Genomic DNA, 16,439 nt, shown 5'->3' on the forward strand with positions numbered 1-16,439 from the left:
ACCCTGACTCTCCATTATGAAGAATGGAGATCATCATGTTTGCAATTCTTGCGCTTCGCTTCCTTTTGCTTCCAAGAAGCTCCTTGCGGCTGTCCATACATTTTTTTTCCATTCTTTGATTGTCATGTCTCCACTTCTTTTAGAAATCCGGTATGGACAGTTGAGATTCGTAGGACGACCTGGTTGTATGTTCAAAACATCAAGGCGACCGTGTGTATACATCAGATGAGGCACACAATCATTCAGGATTATCTGTTGAAAAACATAGTAATAACTTTGTAGTTAGCAATGATGTACTAGTTTTAGAAGTATGCAAAAAGATGCACGGATATCGTAATAGTAAAAAGTCTTACCAGGGTATCTCCATGGTAGTTACCGTAGTTCAACACGTGCACTAGTGGCATGTATTGACCATAATGTTGAGGAGTTCGATTGTAGATATTGTAATTCTCAAGATCAGTACAAAATGCGATCAGATGATTTTTCTCCTTATAAGTTAATTCGGAGCCATCGGTGTAGTGGGTTTTGTCTACCATCTTCCGCACATTCTTCCGCACATTCTTTGAAGAATGAAAATAAGTTGTCAATGGAAATAAGTTGTCAACTATTTTGAAATAAACAATATAAATTACTTAATAACTATGTTTGAGAAGCTCACATGGGGAAGAATTGGAAGTGTATCAACAAGGACCCAAATGTCCATATTGTCTTGCTTGATTGTAGGATCACCGAGATCCATGGTGACAAGCATACCCTCATCAAAACCACACATCTTGCAAAGTGCTTCCCAATTTTTGCAACCAAAATGGGTTACACTCACAGAATTGTACAGCTTTACTTCAAATTCCACACCATGATGGGTCCTTAGGTGAATTTTTTTGGTTTTCATACTTTCATGGTCTTCAAAACCCATCCTCTCCAAGACATAGCGTCTTGCATAGCATGGTATAAGCTAGTCGAATTGGAAAAGATGAAAATACACGTTAAAATATTTGAAGTCGTGCTTAATTACGAAAAAAACTATTGTCGTCGTTTGATGACCCGCAAGTATACGGGATAGTTGTAGCCTCTTTCGATAAGTAAGAGTGTCGAACCCAACGAGGAGCTAAAGGTAGAACAAATACTCTCTCAAGTCCTATCTTCCACTGATACGACTCTACGCACGCTTGACGTTCGCTTTACGTAGAACAAGTATGAAACTAGAAGGACTTTGTAGGTGTGATAGGATAGGTTTGAATAAAGAACACGTAAATATAAACTAGGGGCTGTTTAGATAAAGAAGCAATAAAGTAAATATAGCGAGTGTGGAAAAGTGGTGGTAGGAGTTGTGAAATTGTCCCTAAGCAATTGACTACATTACTAGACCGGTAATCACTATTGCAATTCTATTTGAGGAAGAGGCATAAGCTAACATACTTTCTCTACTTGGATCATATGCACTTATGATTGGAACTCTAGCAAGCATCCGCAACTACTAAAGATTCATTAAGGTAAAACCCAACCATAGCATTAAAGTATCAAGTCCCCTTTATCCCATACGCAAAAAACCTAATTACTAGGGTCTGTGCTTCTGTCACTCACGCCACCCACCATAAGCAAATCATAAACATATTGCAAACCCTAAGCGGGAATCCCTCACGCTTGCGTGACACGGAGGGCACCATAGGACAACACCAATAATAAAACATACAACTCAAACCAATCATAGCAATTCATCAATCACTGATAGGACAACGAAAATCTACTCAGACATCCTAGGATGGCAACACATCATTGGATAACAATATGAAGCATAAAGCACCATGTTCAAGTAGAGGGTACAGCGGGTTGCGGGAGAGTGGACCGCTGGATATAGATGGGGGAAGGTGATGGAGATGTTGGTGAAGATGATGGAGGTGTTGGTGAAGATTGCGGTGATGATGATGGCCCCCGGCGGTGTTCCGGCGCCACCGGAAGCAAGGGGGAGAGAGCCCCCTTCTTCTTCTTCTTCCTTGACCTCCTCCCTAGATGGGAGAAGGGTTTCCCCTCTGGTTCTTGGCTCCCATGGCGTGGGAGGGGTGAGAGCCCCTCCGAGATTGGATCTATCTCTCTGTTTTTGCGTTCTCAGATTCTACCCCTTCACCGTTTCTTTAATATCCGGAGATCCGTAACTCCGATTGGGGTGAATCTTTTGCCCAGATTTTTCTCATAAAATTAGCTTTCTTGCGTCAAAAGAAGGGCATCAACCGCCTTACGGGTGGCCCACGAGAGTGCCAGGCGTGCGCACGTGGTGTGGGCGTGCCCCCCTGTCTCGTGGCCACCTCGGACACCGTTCTGCGTTGATTCTTCCTCTGGAAAATCCCAAATATTCCAAAATAATTCTCCGTCCGTTTTTATCCCATTTGGACTCCGTTTGATATTGGTTTCTGCAAAGCATAAAACATGCAACAAACAGGAACCGGCATTGGGCACTGGATCAATATGTTAGTCCCAAAAATAGTATAAAAAGTTGCCAAAAGTATATGAAAATTGAAGAATATTGGCATGGAACAATCAAAAATAATAGATACGACGGAGACGATCAGCATCCCCAAGCTTAATTCTTGCTCATCCTCGAGTAGGTAAATGATAAAAAGATAATTTTTGATGTGGAATGCTACCTAGCATAATCTTGATCAAATATGTAATCATGACATGAATATTAAGACACGAGTGATTCAAAGCAATAGTCTATCATTTGACATAAAAAACAATTATACTTCGAGCATACCAGTAAAGTAATCATGTCTTTTTCAAAACAACAAGGCCAAAGCAAGCTTATCCCTACAAAATCATATAGTTTGGCCATGCTTCATTTTCGTCACACAAAATGCTCCCATCATGCACAACCCCGATGACGAGCCGAGCAATTGGTTCATACTTTTTAACGCGCTTCAGCTTTTTCAACCCTCATGCAATACATGAGCGCAAGCCATGGATATAGCACTATAGGTGGAATAGAATATAATGATGGAGGTTATGTGGAGAAGACAAAAAAGGAGAAAGTCTCACATCGACGCGGCTAATCAACGGGCTATGGAGATGCCCATCAATTGATGTCAATGCGAGGAGTAGATATTGCCATGCAATGGATGCACTAAGAGCTATAAATGTATGAAAGCTCAACAAAAGAAACTAAGTGGGTGTGCATCCAACTTGCTTGCTCATGGAGACCTAGGGCATTTGAGGAAGCCCATCAATGGAATATACAAGCCAAGTTCTATAATGAAAATTCCCACTAGTATATGAAAGTGACAACATAGGAGACAATCTATATGAAAAATTTGGTGCTACTTTGAAGCACAAGTGTGGAAAAAGGTTTTCTTTTTGGGTGGGCTTCTTTGGCCCCCTTTTTTATTTAGACTTCTTTGGCCTTTCCTTTTTTTTATTTTTCTTTTTTTTATGGGGCAATGCTCTATAATGATGATCATCACACTTTTATTTACTTACAACTCGATACTAGAACAAAGATATGACTCTATATGAATGCCTCCGGCGGTGTACCGGGATGTGCAATGATCTAGCGTAGCAATGACATCAAAAAACGGACAAGCCATGAAAACATCATGCTAGCTATCTTACGATCATGCAAAGCAATATGACAATGAATGCTCAAGTCATGTATATGATGATGATGGAAGTTGCATGGCAATATATCTCGGAATGGCTATGGAAATGCCATAATAGGTAGGTATGGTGGATGTTTTGAGGAAGATATAAGGAGGCTTATGTGTGATAGAGCGTATCATATCACGGGGTTTGGATGCACCGGCGAATATTGCACCAACTCTCGAGGTGAGAAAGGGCAATGCACGGTACCGAAGAGGCTAGCAATGATGGAAAGGTAAAAGTGCGTATAATCCATGGACTCAACATTAGTCATAAAGAAATCATATACTTATTGTAAAGTTTATTAGCCCTCAAAGCAAAGTACTACTACGCATGCCCCTAGGGGGATAGATTGGTAGGAAAAGACCGTCGCTCATCCCCGACTGCCACTCATAAGGAAGACAATCAAAGAAACACCCCATGCTTCAAATTTGTCACACAACGGTTACCATACGTGCATGCTACGGGACTTGCAAACCTCAACACAAGTGTCTCTACAATCCACAACCACCCACTAACATGACTCTAATATCACCATCTTTATATCGCAAAACTATTGCAAGGAATCAAACATATCATATTCGGCGATTTACAAGTTTATGTAGAATTTTATGACTAACCATGTGAATGACCAATTCCCGTCATCTCTCTAAATAGATATAAATGAAGCAAGAGAGTTTAATTCTTTCTAAAAAAGATATGCCCGCGCTCTAACAAATATAAATGAAGCAAAATAGCATTCTACAAATGGCATTTTTCTATGTGAAGAGAAACAGGCAATCCAAACTTCAAACGATATACTTGAAGCACATGAAGCATTCCATAAAGCCATAGTCAAAAGATTTAAATGAAGTGCAATGAGAATTCTATAAATCAACCAAGGACTATCTCATACCAGCATGGTGCATAAAAGAAAAGTGAAAACTAAATGCAAAAGACGCTCCAAGACTTGCACATAATGCATGAACGAAACGAATCCGAAAACATACCGATACTTGTTGAAGAAAGAGGGGATGCCTTCCAGGGCATCCCCAAGCTTAGACGCTTGAGTCTCCTTGAATATTTACTTGGGGTGCCTCGGGCATCCCCAAGCTTGAGCTCTTTCCTCTCTTCCTTTTCCTCATATCGAAACTTCCTCGATTAGACACTTCATCCACACAAAACTTCAACAAAAAACTCGGTAAGATCCGTTAGTATAATAAAGCAAATTACTACTCTAAGTACTGTAGAAAACCAATTCATATTTTGTTTTTGCATTGTGTCTACTGTAATATAGCTTTTCCATGGCTTAATCCACTGATATAAATTGATAGATTCATCAAAACAAGCAAACTATGCATCAAAAACAGAATCTGTCAAAAACAGAACAGTCTGTAGCAATTTGAACATTCACCATACTTCTGGTACCCCAAAAATTCTACCAAAATTAGGAACAATAAACAATTCATACAGAAAGACAGTGCAAAAGGAATCAGAACCATTTGACGTTCGAGTTAAAAATGTAAAATCGATCACTACAGCCAAAGTTTCTGTCCTGCACCGTACAAACCAACAAGCATTGTGAACATCCTAAAGGCAAACCTTGGCACATTATTTTTATAATACAATGTAATTGTACAAGGGGATAATTATTTTGATGAAAAGTTTCTGTAATCAAGATTCACAAAGTTTCTGTGAGCATGAACAAAGTTCAAGGCTAGCTCCCACTTCAACAATGCTTGTCTCTCTCACTTTCACTTTCCTTTTTGAAAAGTTTTAGGTTCCCCTCTTTATTTTTTTATTTTTAAACTATATAAAAGCACTCAACAGAAATAAATGACTCTCTAAAACTTTCTGGTTGTCTCCCTGGCAGCGCTTTCTTTAAAGCCATTAAGCTAGGCATATAGTGCTCAAGTAATGGATCCACCTGGATCCCAAGGTATATCAAAGCAAATTTTAATTAACAATGATTTGTAATTTAGTAGTGAGCAAAAAGTAACATATATCATGCAACAACGAAGTCTAACTCTCTTCCTATGCATCGGCATATCATAAAAGAATAATTCATGCACACCAAGTAAAGGCCAATGCATAGTATAAGCAGATTCTTGCAATTCTATCGTGTGGGAAACATAAAGAGGCGGAGATGTAGTTCCTCTCTCATAATAATTGCAAGTAGGAGCAGCAAGCACATGCATATACATTCATCAAAATCATCATGTGCAATGGTAAAAGGCAACCCATCAATATAATCCTTACTAAGCGCAAACTTCTCCAATATAGTGTAGTCGAGAGAATTCAAAAAGATAATAGGACTATCATGCATGGGTGCAATAGCAATAATTTCATGTTTAACATAAGGAACTATAGAAAGTTCATCTCCATAAGCATAATTCATATTGGCATCTTGGCCACAAGCATAGCAAGCATCATCAAAAAGGGATATTTCAAACAAATTCAAGGGATCATAGCAATCATCCTTCGGTAAGCACGAAGGGGAATTAAACAATGTATGAGTTGAAGAGTTACTCTCATTAGAAGGTGGGCACAGGTGATCAATCCACTCTTCCTCCTTTTGTTCTTCGCTCTCCTCATCATCTTTTTCATCCAATGAGCTCATAATTTCATCACTTTCTTCTTCCATAGCTCCCTGCAAAATATTAATCTCTTCTTGGACAGCGGAGACTTTCTCAATAAATGCATTAATATAGTAATTGTATTCATAATTTTCATAGCAATATCTAAGTATAGCAAGATTTTCAGGCCTATAAACATCATCATCTAAAGCTTCATACTTTTTAAACAAAGATTCAATTTCATAAGCAGCCTTAAAAGCAACAAATTCTTCAATTTGTTCAACATCATAGTAATCATATATACCATTAGAATAAGAAGCTAAGGTTTCATTATCATTAAATTTGCATGAAAAGGGAAGGTGTGGAGCCTTCATCCTAGAGCAACAAAGTAATATCATATCTCAAGCATAGATCCCGAGCATACCAACGCAACATAATAAATTGATCCCATAATAGTTTCCCTTTTTGTGTCAAGCGATAATCCCTAAAGTATTCACGTTGATCCAACGTGTCTCCCATTATAAAGTTGAATGGGGTTTTCTCAGGATTATCAAAGTAGTACTTAATATCTTCCACAAAGTGAGAATCGAGGGTTTTAGGAGTTACCCCATCTCCATGAGTAGCAAGTACACCTAATTTTTTTGGTCTTTCGTGTTCCATATCCATAACTAAAGATAGAGAACAACTTAGAACAGCAAATAAAAATTACTTAGTGATAAAGCAAACAAGCACACACGAGAATATTCACCCCACGCTATGACTCCCCGGCAACGGCGGCAGAAAAAGGTCTTGATGACCCACAAGTATACGGGATAGTTGTAGCCTCTTTCGATAAGTAAGAGTGTCGAACCCAACGAGGAACTAAAGGTAGAACAAATACTCTCTCAAGTCCTATCTGCCACTGATACGACTCTACGCACGCTTGACGTTCGCTTTACCTAGAACAAGTATGAAACTAGAAGGACTTTGTAGGTGTGATAGGATAGGTTTGCAAGAATAAAGAACACGTAAATATAAACTAGGGGCTGTTTAGATAAAGAAGCAATAAAGTAAATATAGCGAGTGTGGAGAAGTGGTGGTAGGAGTTGTGAAATTGTCCCTAAGCAATTGACTACATTACTAGACCGGTAATCACTATTGCAATTCTATTTGAGGGAGAGGCATAAGCTAACATACTTTCTCTACTTGGATCATATGCACTTATGATTGGAACTCTAGCAAGCATCCGCAACTACTAAAGATTCATTAAGGTAAAACCCAACCATAGCATTAAAGTATCAAGTCCCCTTTATCCCATATGCAAACAACCTACTTACTCGGGTCTGTGCTTTTGTCACTCACGCCACCCACCATAAGCAAATCATAAACATATTGCAAACCCTACAGCGGGAACCCTCACGCTTGCGCGACACGGAGGGCACCATATGACAGCACCAATAATAAAACATACAACTCAAACCAATCATAGAAATTCATCAATCACCGATAGGACAACGAAAATCTACTCACACATCCTAGGATGGCAACACATCATTGGATAATAATATGAAGCATAAAGCACCATGTTCAAGTAGAGGGTACAGCGGGTTGTGGGAGAGTGGACCCCTGGATATAGATGGGGGAAGGTGATGGAGATGTTGGTGAAGATGATGGAGGTGTTGGTGAAGATCGCGGTGATGATGATGGCCCCTGGCGGCGTTCCGGCGCCACCGGAAGCAAGGGGGAGAGAGCCCCCCCCCTTCTTCTTCTTCTTCCTTGACCTCCTCCCTAAATGGGAGAAGGGTTTCCCCTCTGGTCCTTGGCTCCCATGGCGTGGGAGGGCGAGAGCCCCTCCGAGATTGGATCAATCTCTCTGTTTCTGCGTTCTCAGATTCTACCCCTTCACCATTTCTTTAATATCCAGAGATCCGTAACTCCGATTGGGGTGAATATTTCGCCCAGATTTTTCTCATAAAATTAGCTTTCTTGCGGCAAAAGAAGGGTATCAACCGCTTTATGGGTGGCCTACAAGAGTGCCAGGCGCGCCCAGGGGGTGTGGGTGCGCCCCCCTGTCTCGTGGCCACCTCAGACACCGTTTCGCGTTGATTCTTCCTCCGGAAAATCCCAAATATTCCAAAATAATTCTCCGTCCGTCTTTATCCCGTTTGGACTCCGTTTGATATTGGTTTTCTGCGAAACATAAAACATGCAACAAACAGGAACTGACACTGGGCACTGGATCAATATGTTAGTCCCAAAAATAGTATAAAAAGTTGCCAGAAGTATATGAAAGTTGAAGAATATTGGCATGGAACAATCCAAAATTATAGATACGATGGAGACGTATCATCGTTGCGTACTGTTTTCAACATCGAAGGTCTCCTCGAGCTTAATGCTGAAGCGCCGATCTTCGTCCAGCTCAAGGAACCTCTCGCACATACCTCGGTCGTCGTGGCACCAGTCGCACTCCCCCGGGCGCTTTTCGTCGTCCGAGTACGACATTTCTGGCATATGTTCATAATTCAAATATTAAACTTGTACAATTAAATATCTGTACTAAAAAACCTAAATTAGATCATTAATATTAATTACGGGTTGACTATCGGTGATGTGGTAGCTCCTCCTTTCTTTCCCGAGTGCATTATTACATGGGAATGAAGGAGAAGCTACCCCCACGACGGCGTGGATGATGGAGGGGGCTCCTAGATTTCTGCATAGTGCTCTCCAATTTTAGCATTCAAAGTAGGAGTACTTTTGCAATATGAGCATTCAATAAGAAAAACCAAAATGTAAAATAAAGTAGTATTCAAATTAGCATGTATTCAATTATAAGCAAAAGTACATCATCTCTTGTGTTGAATATTATCATTAATACTCCTCGAATACTATCATACATATAGCATTGCTAATACAGTTAGAACCGTAGCGCCCGACGGGTATCGTCGCGGGCGGTGGACACCCAAAGATAAGGAACCATCACGGGATCATAGCTCCGGTGAGATCCCTGAAGAACCTGCCAGGTATTGTCGAACCTGCCCTCCAACGCAACCATGTAGCGACGGACGTGCTCGTCCTCCTCGCTGACACGGTGACGTACCACCTCCGCGGTGTCCGGAAGCCTCGGCACTGTCACTGGCCCACGCGACTGCCACCAAATAAGGATCGGGTCAACAAAGGGCTGGCTCCTCATGAACCTACGCCCCCGGAAGGTAGCACCTCCCAATACCAGCCCGACGGAGCCCAGTCCCGAACATGACCCTGATTAAGCAGGCCTCCACCGCCGAGTCGACGACGAGGATGCGGGATAGGCATCGTCGACGTCGATGCGGGAACTACTTCTGTATATAATAAAATAAAGTAGTTTTATTAAATCAACTACTAAGCACTTACTATAAATAAATAAAGTGGTACTTACTAAAAATAAACTACTTCTATAGTAAAACAAAGTAGTTTATTAAATCAACTAGTTCAACTATATATTAAGCACTTACTATAAATAAAATAAAGTAGTACTATACTAAAAATAAACTAGTTTAACTAGCTAGGTCTATTATTTTTCTAACTAATTATATTAAACACTTTCTCTTCTTATTTTCCTTTTTCCTCTCCTGCTTTTTCTTCTAAATATGAACATATTCATAAATGACTTTGATCATACACAATTTTCCTATACATACACAATATGAACATATACATAAATTGACAAAGAAAATTCTATGAACAAAAAAATCATTAAAATTCTATGAACAAAATTACAACAGAGAAAAATCATAAAATTCTATGAACAGGAAAAAATCATAAAAAATTGACATATTCGATCTTTGCATATATATAAACATACAAACATGCATATTCAACAATAATATCACCAAAAAAATCTATTAACAGAAAAAAATCTAACACAATATGAAAAAAAATCTATGAACTACACATCTAAATTACTACGTACACATCTAACAAAAAATCTGTGAACTACAAAAAAATCTAACAAAAAATCTAACAAAATCTAACTCAATTAACTACACATCTAAATTACTACACATCAAATTAAATTAGCAAAATTCAACCTCACAGGATGGCGACGACATGAGGGGCGCGGTGAGGGCGACGGGCAGGGGACGGCGACGGTGCGTGAGGGGCGGCGCGGCGACGGTCGACGGTGAGGGGCGGCGTGGGGCGGTGCGGCGACGGACAGGGGCCGGCGGCGTCGCGGGGCACGGGGCGCGGGGCGGAGGGCGGTGACGGCGTCGGGGCGGCGCGGGGTGACGACGGCTATGGCAAGGCGGAGACGGGCAGCCTGGCAAGGTGGGCATTGGTACCGGTTGGTGCCACGAACCAGTACCAATGCACACCTTTAGTCCCGGTTGGTGGCACCAACCGGGACCAAAGGCCTTGTGCTGCCCGCGTCGCGACACGAAAGTTTAGTCTCACCTCGCTAGTTGAGGAAGCTCGAGAGTGGTTTATAAGCCCCACTCCCGCTGCCCTCTCGAGCCCCTCTCAAATGCAGGCTTTCGGGCCTAAACACACTGTATCTGCCTATGGGCCTGCTGGGCCTTCTGCGGGCCTGAATCCTAGCCCAACTAGCTGGGTTTCTAGTCGTATTCAGGCCGTGGTGGCCTAGTAGGTGGCATTTTTTTAATTTTTTTCCCAGTTTTCTTTGTTGCTTTATGTTTTTTATTTTGTTATAGTTTATTTTATTTTGTTTTATTTTGTTTCTACATATTTATTTTATAAAAGTTTATTTTATTTTATTTTGTTTCTACTTATTTATTTTATTTTGTTTCTACTTATTTATAAACATTTATTTTGTTTATACTTATTTATTTTATTTTATTTTTTGCTGTTTGTATTTATTTTATGAAAATTCTTTTTGCTTTTAATGTTTTTCATAGAAAATACTTTGATAATTCTTTCTACTTATTTATAACAGTTTATTATGTTTCTACTTATATATTTTATTTGAGTTTATTTTATTTTATTTGGTTTCTACTTACATCATCAATTTTCAACTCTTTCACCCACATAGCATGTGCTAAAAAGTTGAGAAGGTTAATTTTCATGCATTTACTGATTATTTTGAGCTATAAGACTCTGAAATTGAAAAGCATTTCAAATGAACTTTGAAAAGGTTGGAAGTTGGCATGGTATCATCATTTCATCCATATAGCATGTGCAAGAAAGTTGAGTGGGTTACGGCAAAAACTGGAGACAATATCAGGTGGAAACCCCATATTCAATGGAAGCATGGAAACTTGAGCAGAGGCTGTTGGATCTTATATCTATGGACTAGATTCAGCCATAACTGCTACATGCAGTTTTGCAGGAGTACACCTGCTGCCAGCAATTCTATTATACACATAACCCCCTATCGATTTCAAGTATTACAACAAGGCTGCACATGTCCACACGTACGCATGTGCTTCTCCATATATGAGCCCCATAGCATAACTAGCTTAATTGCATATCATAAGTGGGGTTAGATTACAATAATAATATAATATTGAAGTCTGCCCAGTTCCTTGTAAATCCAATAGAACAGACAACAACCAAAGCCACTGCCCAGATCATTTTCGTCAACCATAATCAAAACCATTGCCCAGCTCAAGAACACACCTACACTTCGCATAGACGTTCCAGCAATTCGGAAATCATTGTCTAAATAATAAACTTAAAGCGATCGGTTCAGTTACATAGAGTGTCATTATGCAGCATCAATCTTATTCAGTCACTTAAGATAATGCTTTACTGAAGTTGACGGTTACAAAATAGAGCATCATTAACTGATAGCAAATCTGCAGCTTTATACATCAATCAGTCATAGAGCACATAGCTCCAGTAAACTACTCCCTCCGTTCCAAAATAGATGACCCAACTTTGTACTAACTTTAGTACAAATTTGGATCATCTATTTTGAAACGGAGGGAGTAGCTAATAACATGCATAAGTCTGGCGCCAATGGCTAATGGCTCCAGTACACTAGATAAGAACAACACAATGCCATAGTATATTAGTCCAAATAACTTGCAGAAGCCAGTAGTGCCACCAAGCAACCTGGAACAAAAAAGTTCAATTGGTCAGGGCATTAGGAAAAATAGCAAGAAATTATACCTAAATTTTTTAAACAGATTTCAAAATTAATCCACAAATATAGATACATCAGTTCGTTCTATTTATTAGAAATCAAAATTTTAGAAGTATTCTCTAAACTAAGTCCAAAGAAATGTACCGTAATCATGTCTTCTGCACTTCCTTTTTCTTGTCTTCTCTTTCTGTCTTTTCTTTCCACCCTTATCCCTGTATCCCTTTAGTCTTTTTATTCTACCCCTTGAACGAATATCATTTGGAGGATGGATATCAACCTCACTTGGAATGGAACAACCTAGAAATTCCTCATATTCTTCTGTTTGAGTTTGTTCTTTCGCTGGAACTAGAGTAGATAATTGCTCTCCAAGTGCGAAAATGTGATCTCTCAAGAGTTGTATGCCGACCTGAGATTGCTTCGCTTGTACTAAAAGCTCTTCCATATTCTCTCGTGTTTCTGAAACTAGTTTTTGTATCTCTGGATCAATTGAACTACTCTCATTGGCTTCCAACAGAATGCCATCTTCATCAAAGACTGGCTCTGTTTTGCACTCTTTTCTAAACCTTTTGAGTACAAAGTGCTTTGGCAGTTCATTTACCTAGGCGTTTCTTAGGACATGGATCAGATGACGACACGGGATACCATGTGTCTCAAACAACTTACATGTGCAAGAACCTACCATGGTTGTTGTGTTGTAAGTTACCACCCTTAGGGTGTGTTTGGTTTGGGAACGAAGTGGAATGGAATGGCATGGTTCCATTCCACTAGAATGGGTCGGTTCCATTCTTGTGTTTGGTAGGGGCAATTTAAAGGAATGGAATGGTTACATTTTGGTGTTTGGTTTCATAGATGGAATGGAACGGACTTATTCATCTCTCCACTTGTATTCTTGTGATTATGTACAATATATAGTGGCACAAAAATAATCAATAGAATAATTCTTTGAATTCTATATATGATGGTTATATGCCCAAAACAAGTGTCCAGATCCAAGCAGCTAGTATCAGTGTAGAGCGGATGATCTTGTAGTACTAATCAGCCATCAGTAACACTTTGCCTCAAAACTTCATCACGTTTTCTGTCATCTGCATTCTGCACACAAAATATCAAATTCAGAGGGAGCACAGCAAGCAACAATAGTATAGCAGCACGGCACACAACAACAGTAGCAGCAGCAAGTGCAGGCCACGAGCAGCAAGGGCCGGCCACGAGCACGACGCACACAAGAGAAAGCAGCAGCTCCATGGCGCGGGGTCCGACGGCGGCAGGAGAGAGAGGACCTACAGGCTACCATAGATGGCCGCCGCCGTCGCTGGACCTAGACGGGTCCGACGAGAAGGGGAGGGGACGCCGGCGCTTGTTGCTGCCTGCTGGTGGTGAGGCTAGGAGCACGACTTGGAATCGATCCACCGCTGCCTTTTCCTGCTTGCCGCTGCTCGCCTCCTTCCGGCGCTGCCTCCCGGTGCCTGCCAGATGTGAGGGAGAGACGAGAGATGGAGACACGCGAGCAAGCGAGCCATTCCGCGTGGTCCGCCCGATTTCTAGGAATTACTCGGTTCGGCATAAAGGGGGAATATGCCGTTCCCTGGAATCGGTGGGTTCCTCTCCCTTGGACGAACCAAACACTGGAACGGGCCTCTGGAACGGAATCGACCCATTACATTCTACTTGGTGACCTCAACCAAACACACCCTTAGTTTCTTATAACCATCACGTATAGTTACTGTTTTCACCTCACCTTCATGTGCCATCATCTCAACAAGGCAGTGATCCCTATCAGCAAGCAACTCATGTTGAAAATCCTCAAATACCTCATGCGTGAAAACCTAACTACCATGCTTTTCAATTGCCCAGGATGTCTTCAACACAGGCATCGTATGTAGGCTGACATGGTCCTCTTGCAACTCCTTATGACGTTGTTCTTCCAAAGCTGTGTCAAATCAAAGCCAAAACTCAACCAAAGCATGTTTGTAACCGATAATATGTGAGAAAAAAGAATTGGCACTCTCTGACCTTCAAGTGGTCCTCATAAGCCCTGACAAAGTGATTTCTTTGAAATAAGCTGGTATCCATGATTCTCGAAGGCTGAACCTTTTACTGAACCAATCATCATCTTCCAGCCCATACTCCGACATAATTTCCTTCCATCGTTCCTCAAACTCAGTAAGAGTTTCAGAAGACCACACACACCGACCTAACCGTTCATGGAAATCCTCATCGGTCTTCAAATCAGGGCCAACCTTCTGCGGAATCTTATTCATAATATGCCACATGCGCCTATGTGTGGCTGCTGAGAAAACTTCCCTTATTACATTGTCCATGCTACTGCATTCCTCAGTTATTATAAACCTAGGTGCAACCCCTCCCATGGCTTTCAAGAATGTGCGGAACAACCACTTATAGGAATCTGTCTTCTCATCGTGTAACATTGCAGCACCAAAACAAACACTTGCCTTATTGTGATTGATTCTAGTAAAGGGAGTGAATATCATTTTTTTTTTGCGAGAAAAGGGAGTGAATATCATGTTATATTGATTGGTGTTGTACGTCGAGTCAAAGGACACAAGCTCTCCAAATAGAGCATAATTTTTCCTACATGTGGCATCAGCCCAGAACACATGTACCAGCCTACCTTTATCATCAAGAACATAGTCAAATTAAAATCCCGAATTTGCAAGATGTTTTCTCGCAAGCTGGTCAACGAACATTTGAGCATCCGATGACTTGATGAGGCACCTAAGGTTTCGGTGGTAATTCTGCAAGTCCCTCTTCGTACAACCAACATGCTCACCCCCCCCCCCCCCCAAACCTACACGAAGAAACCTGTATGCCAAGGATTTGCCAATGCTAGCTCTATGGCAGTTCCATAATGTAATTTTCGCTTGTTTGCTAACTTTCCTGTTTGATCTGATGAATTGTTTTTTAGTTGGCGATACAAGTGTGGGTGTGTGCTCCTGTTCGAAAATAGTCACAATGTACCTATTATCAACCGTACGTTTGACCGCAAGTTTAGCCTCACACCCACATCTAGTGATTTTCCTCTCATATTTTCTCTTACTGCCAGTGCCAAGTAACAAGTTTCCTTACCTTTCCGCTCTTTGCGGAAACCTTCACGATCACAATAGAAACGCTTGTGAGTAATGACACCATTGGCTGTCTTATGCTGTCCTACACGTACTGAAAAACGAACATGATGTGCATAAGCTTTATAGAAATCCTTGGCTGCGTTCAAATCTGTAAAGGTCATCCCTATGGCTAGCTTGATGTCATCATCCCACTCTGGAGTACAAGATGAGCCCTGAAATTTTGACGAAAATCCCAATGGATTTAGCATGCTGGAATACAAGAAATTATAAGCATGTACATATTAGTTAGATAAGTACTTACACAGAATGGTGCACTGTACATTTTCTGTGGTGTACTGAATACATTTTCTGAACTTGGTCTAGTGTGGACATCGCAAATAGCCAAAGGTGGAGCCTTGCTCAGTTCACTGTGGCATTCCATAGCTACTACACAGAGAAGACATACAGTTTGTAAGTGGAAAGCAAACTATCATAGGAGTCGGTCAATATGTGTCTTCTGGAATAGCATGGAATAAAATAAACCGTTAGAAAGAACATTCAAGTGTTAGGAATACCTAATCTCAGCTCACTTCCCCAATCAATTGCAATATAAATTAAAACTGATAGCTAACATCATTCCTACAAATTTTCCATGCTCAAACAGTTTCAACTCCACACAGAAGTCTATAAGAAGTAATGATTTCCATAATTTAATAACTATACACTAATAAATATGCCTAGAACCACCATCATGTTGTACAGTATTGTCAAATTAGCATGGTAGGACCTACCTATTGCTGCATTAATATAAGAACTACATATCAGATGAATTAGACCTTACCAACTTCCTCAAGACGAAAATCTGAACTGAGCTTGCTGGATCTTGGTTTGGGTGTACACTGATCTTGTGTACCAGTTTTTCAGTGTATAATTACTACTTTGATCATGGACTAGCATGTGGAAATATATGCTTATTTTCAGATCTACAGAGAGGCTAGTGAAACTGCTTCTGTTGAGGAAAAGGGCTTTTGGGAGTAAATAGCATAAAGCTACTAGTTTACAGGTTAGGGTTCCAAAAAACTACCACTTTTTTAATTTTCTCAGAAAGCTACCAAACGCGCGGTCTGCTGT

The sequence above is a fragment of the Triticum aestivum genome, chromosome 4B (assembly GCF_018294505.1).
Source record: "Triticum aestivum cultivar Chinese Spring chromosome 4B, IWGSC CS RefSeq v2.1, whole genome shotgun sequence".
NCBI lineage: Eukaryota > Viridiplantae > Streptophyta > Magnoliopsida > Poales > Poaceae > Triticum > Triticum aestivum.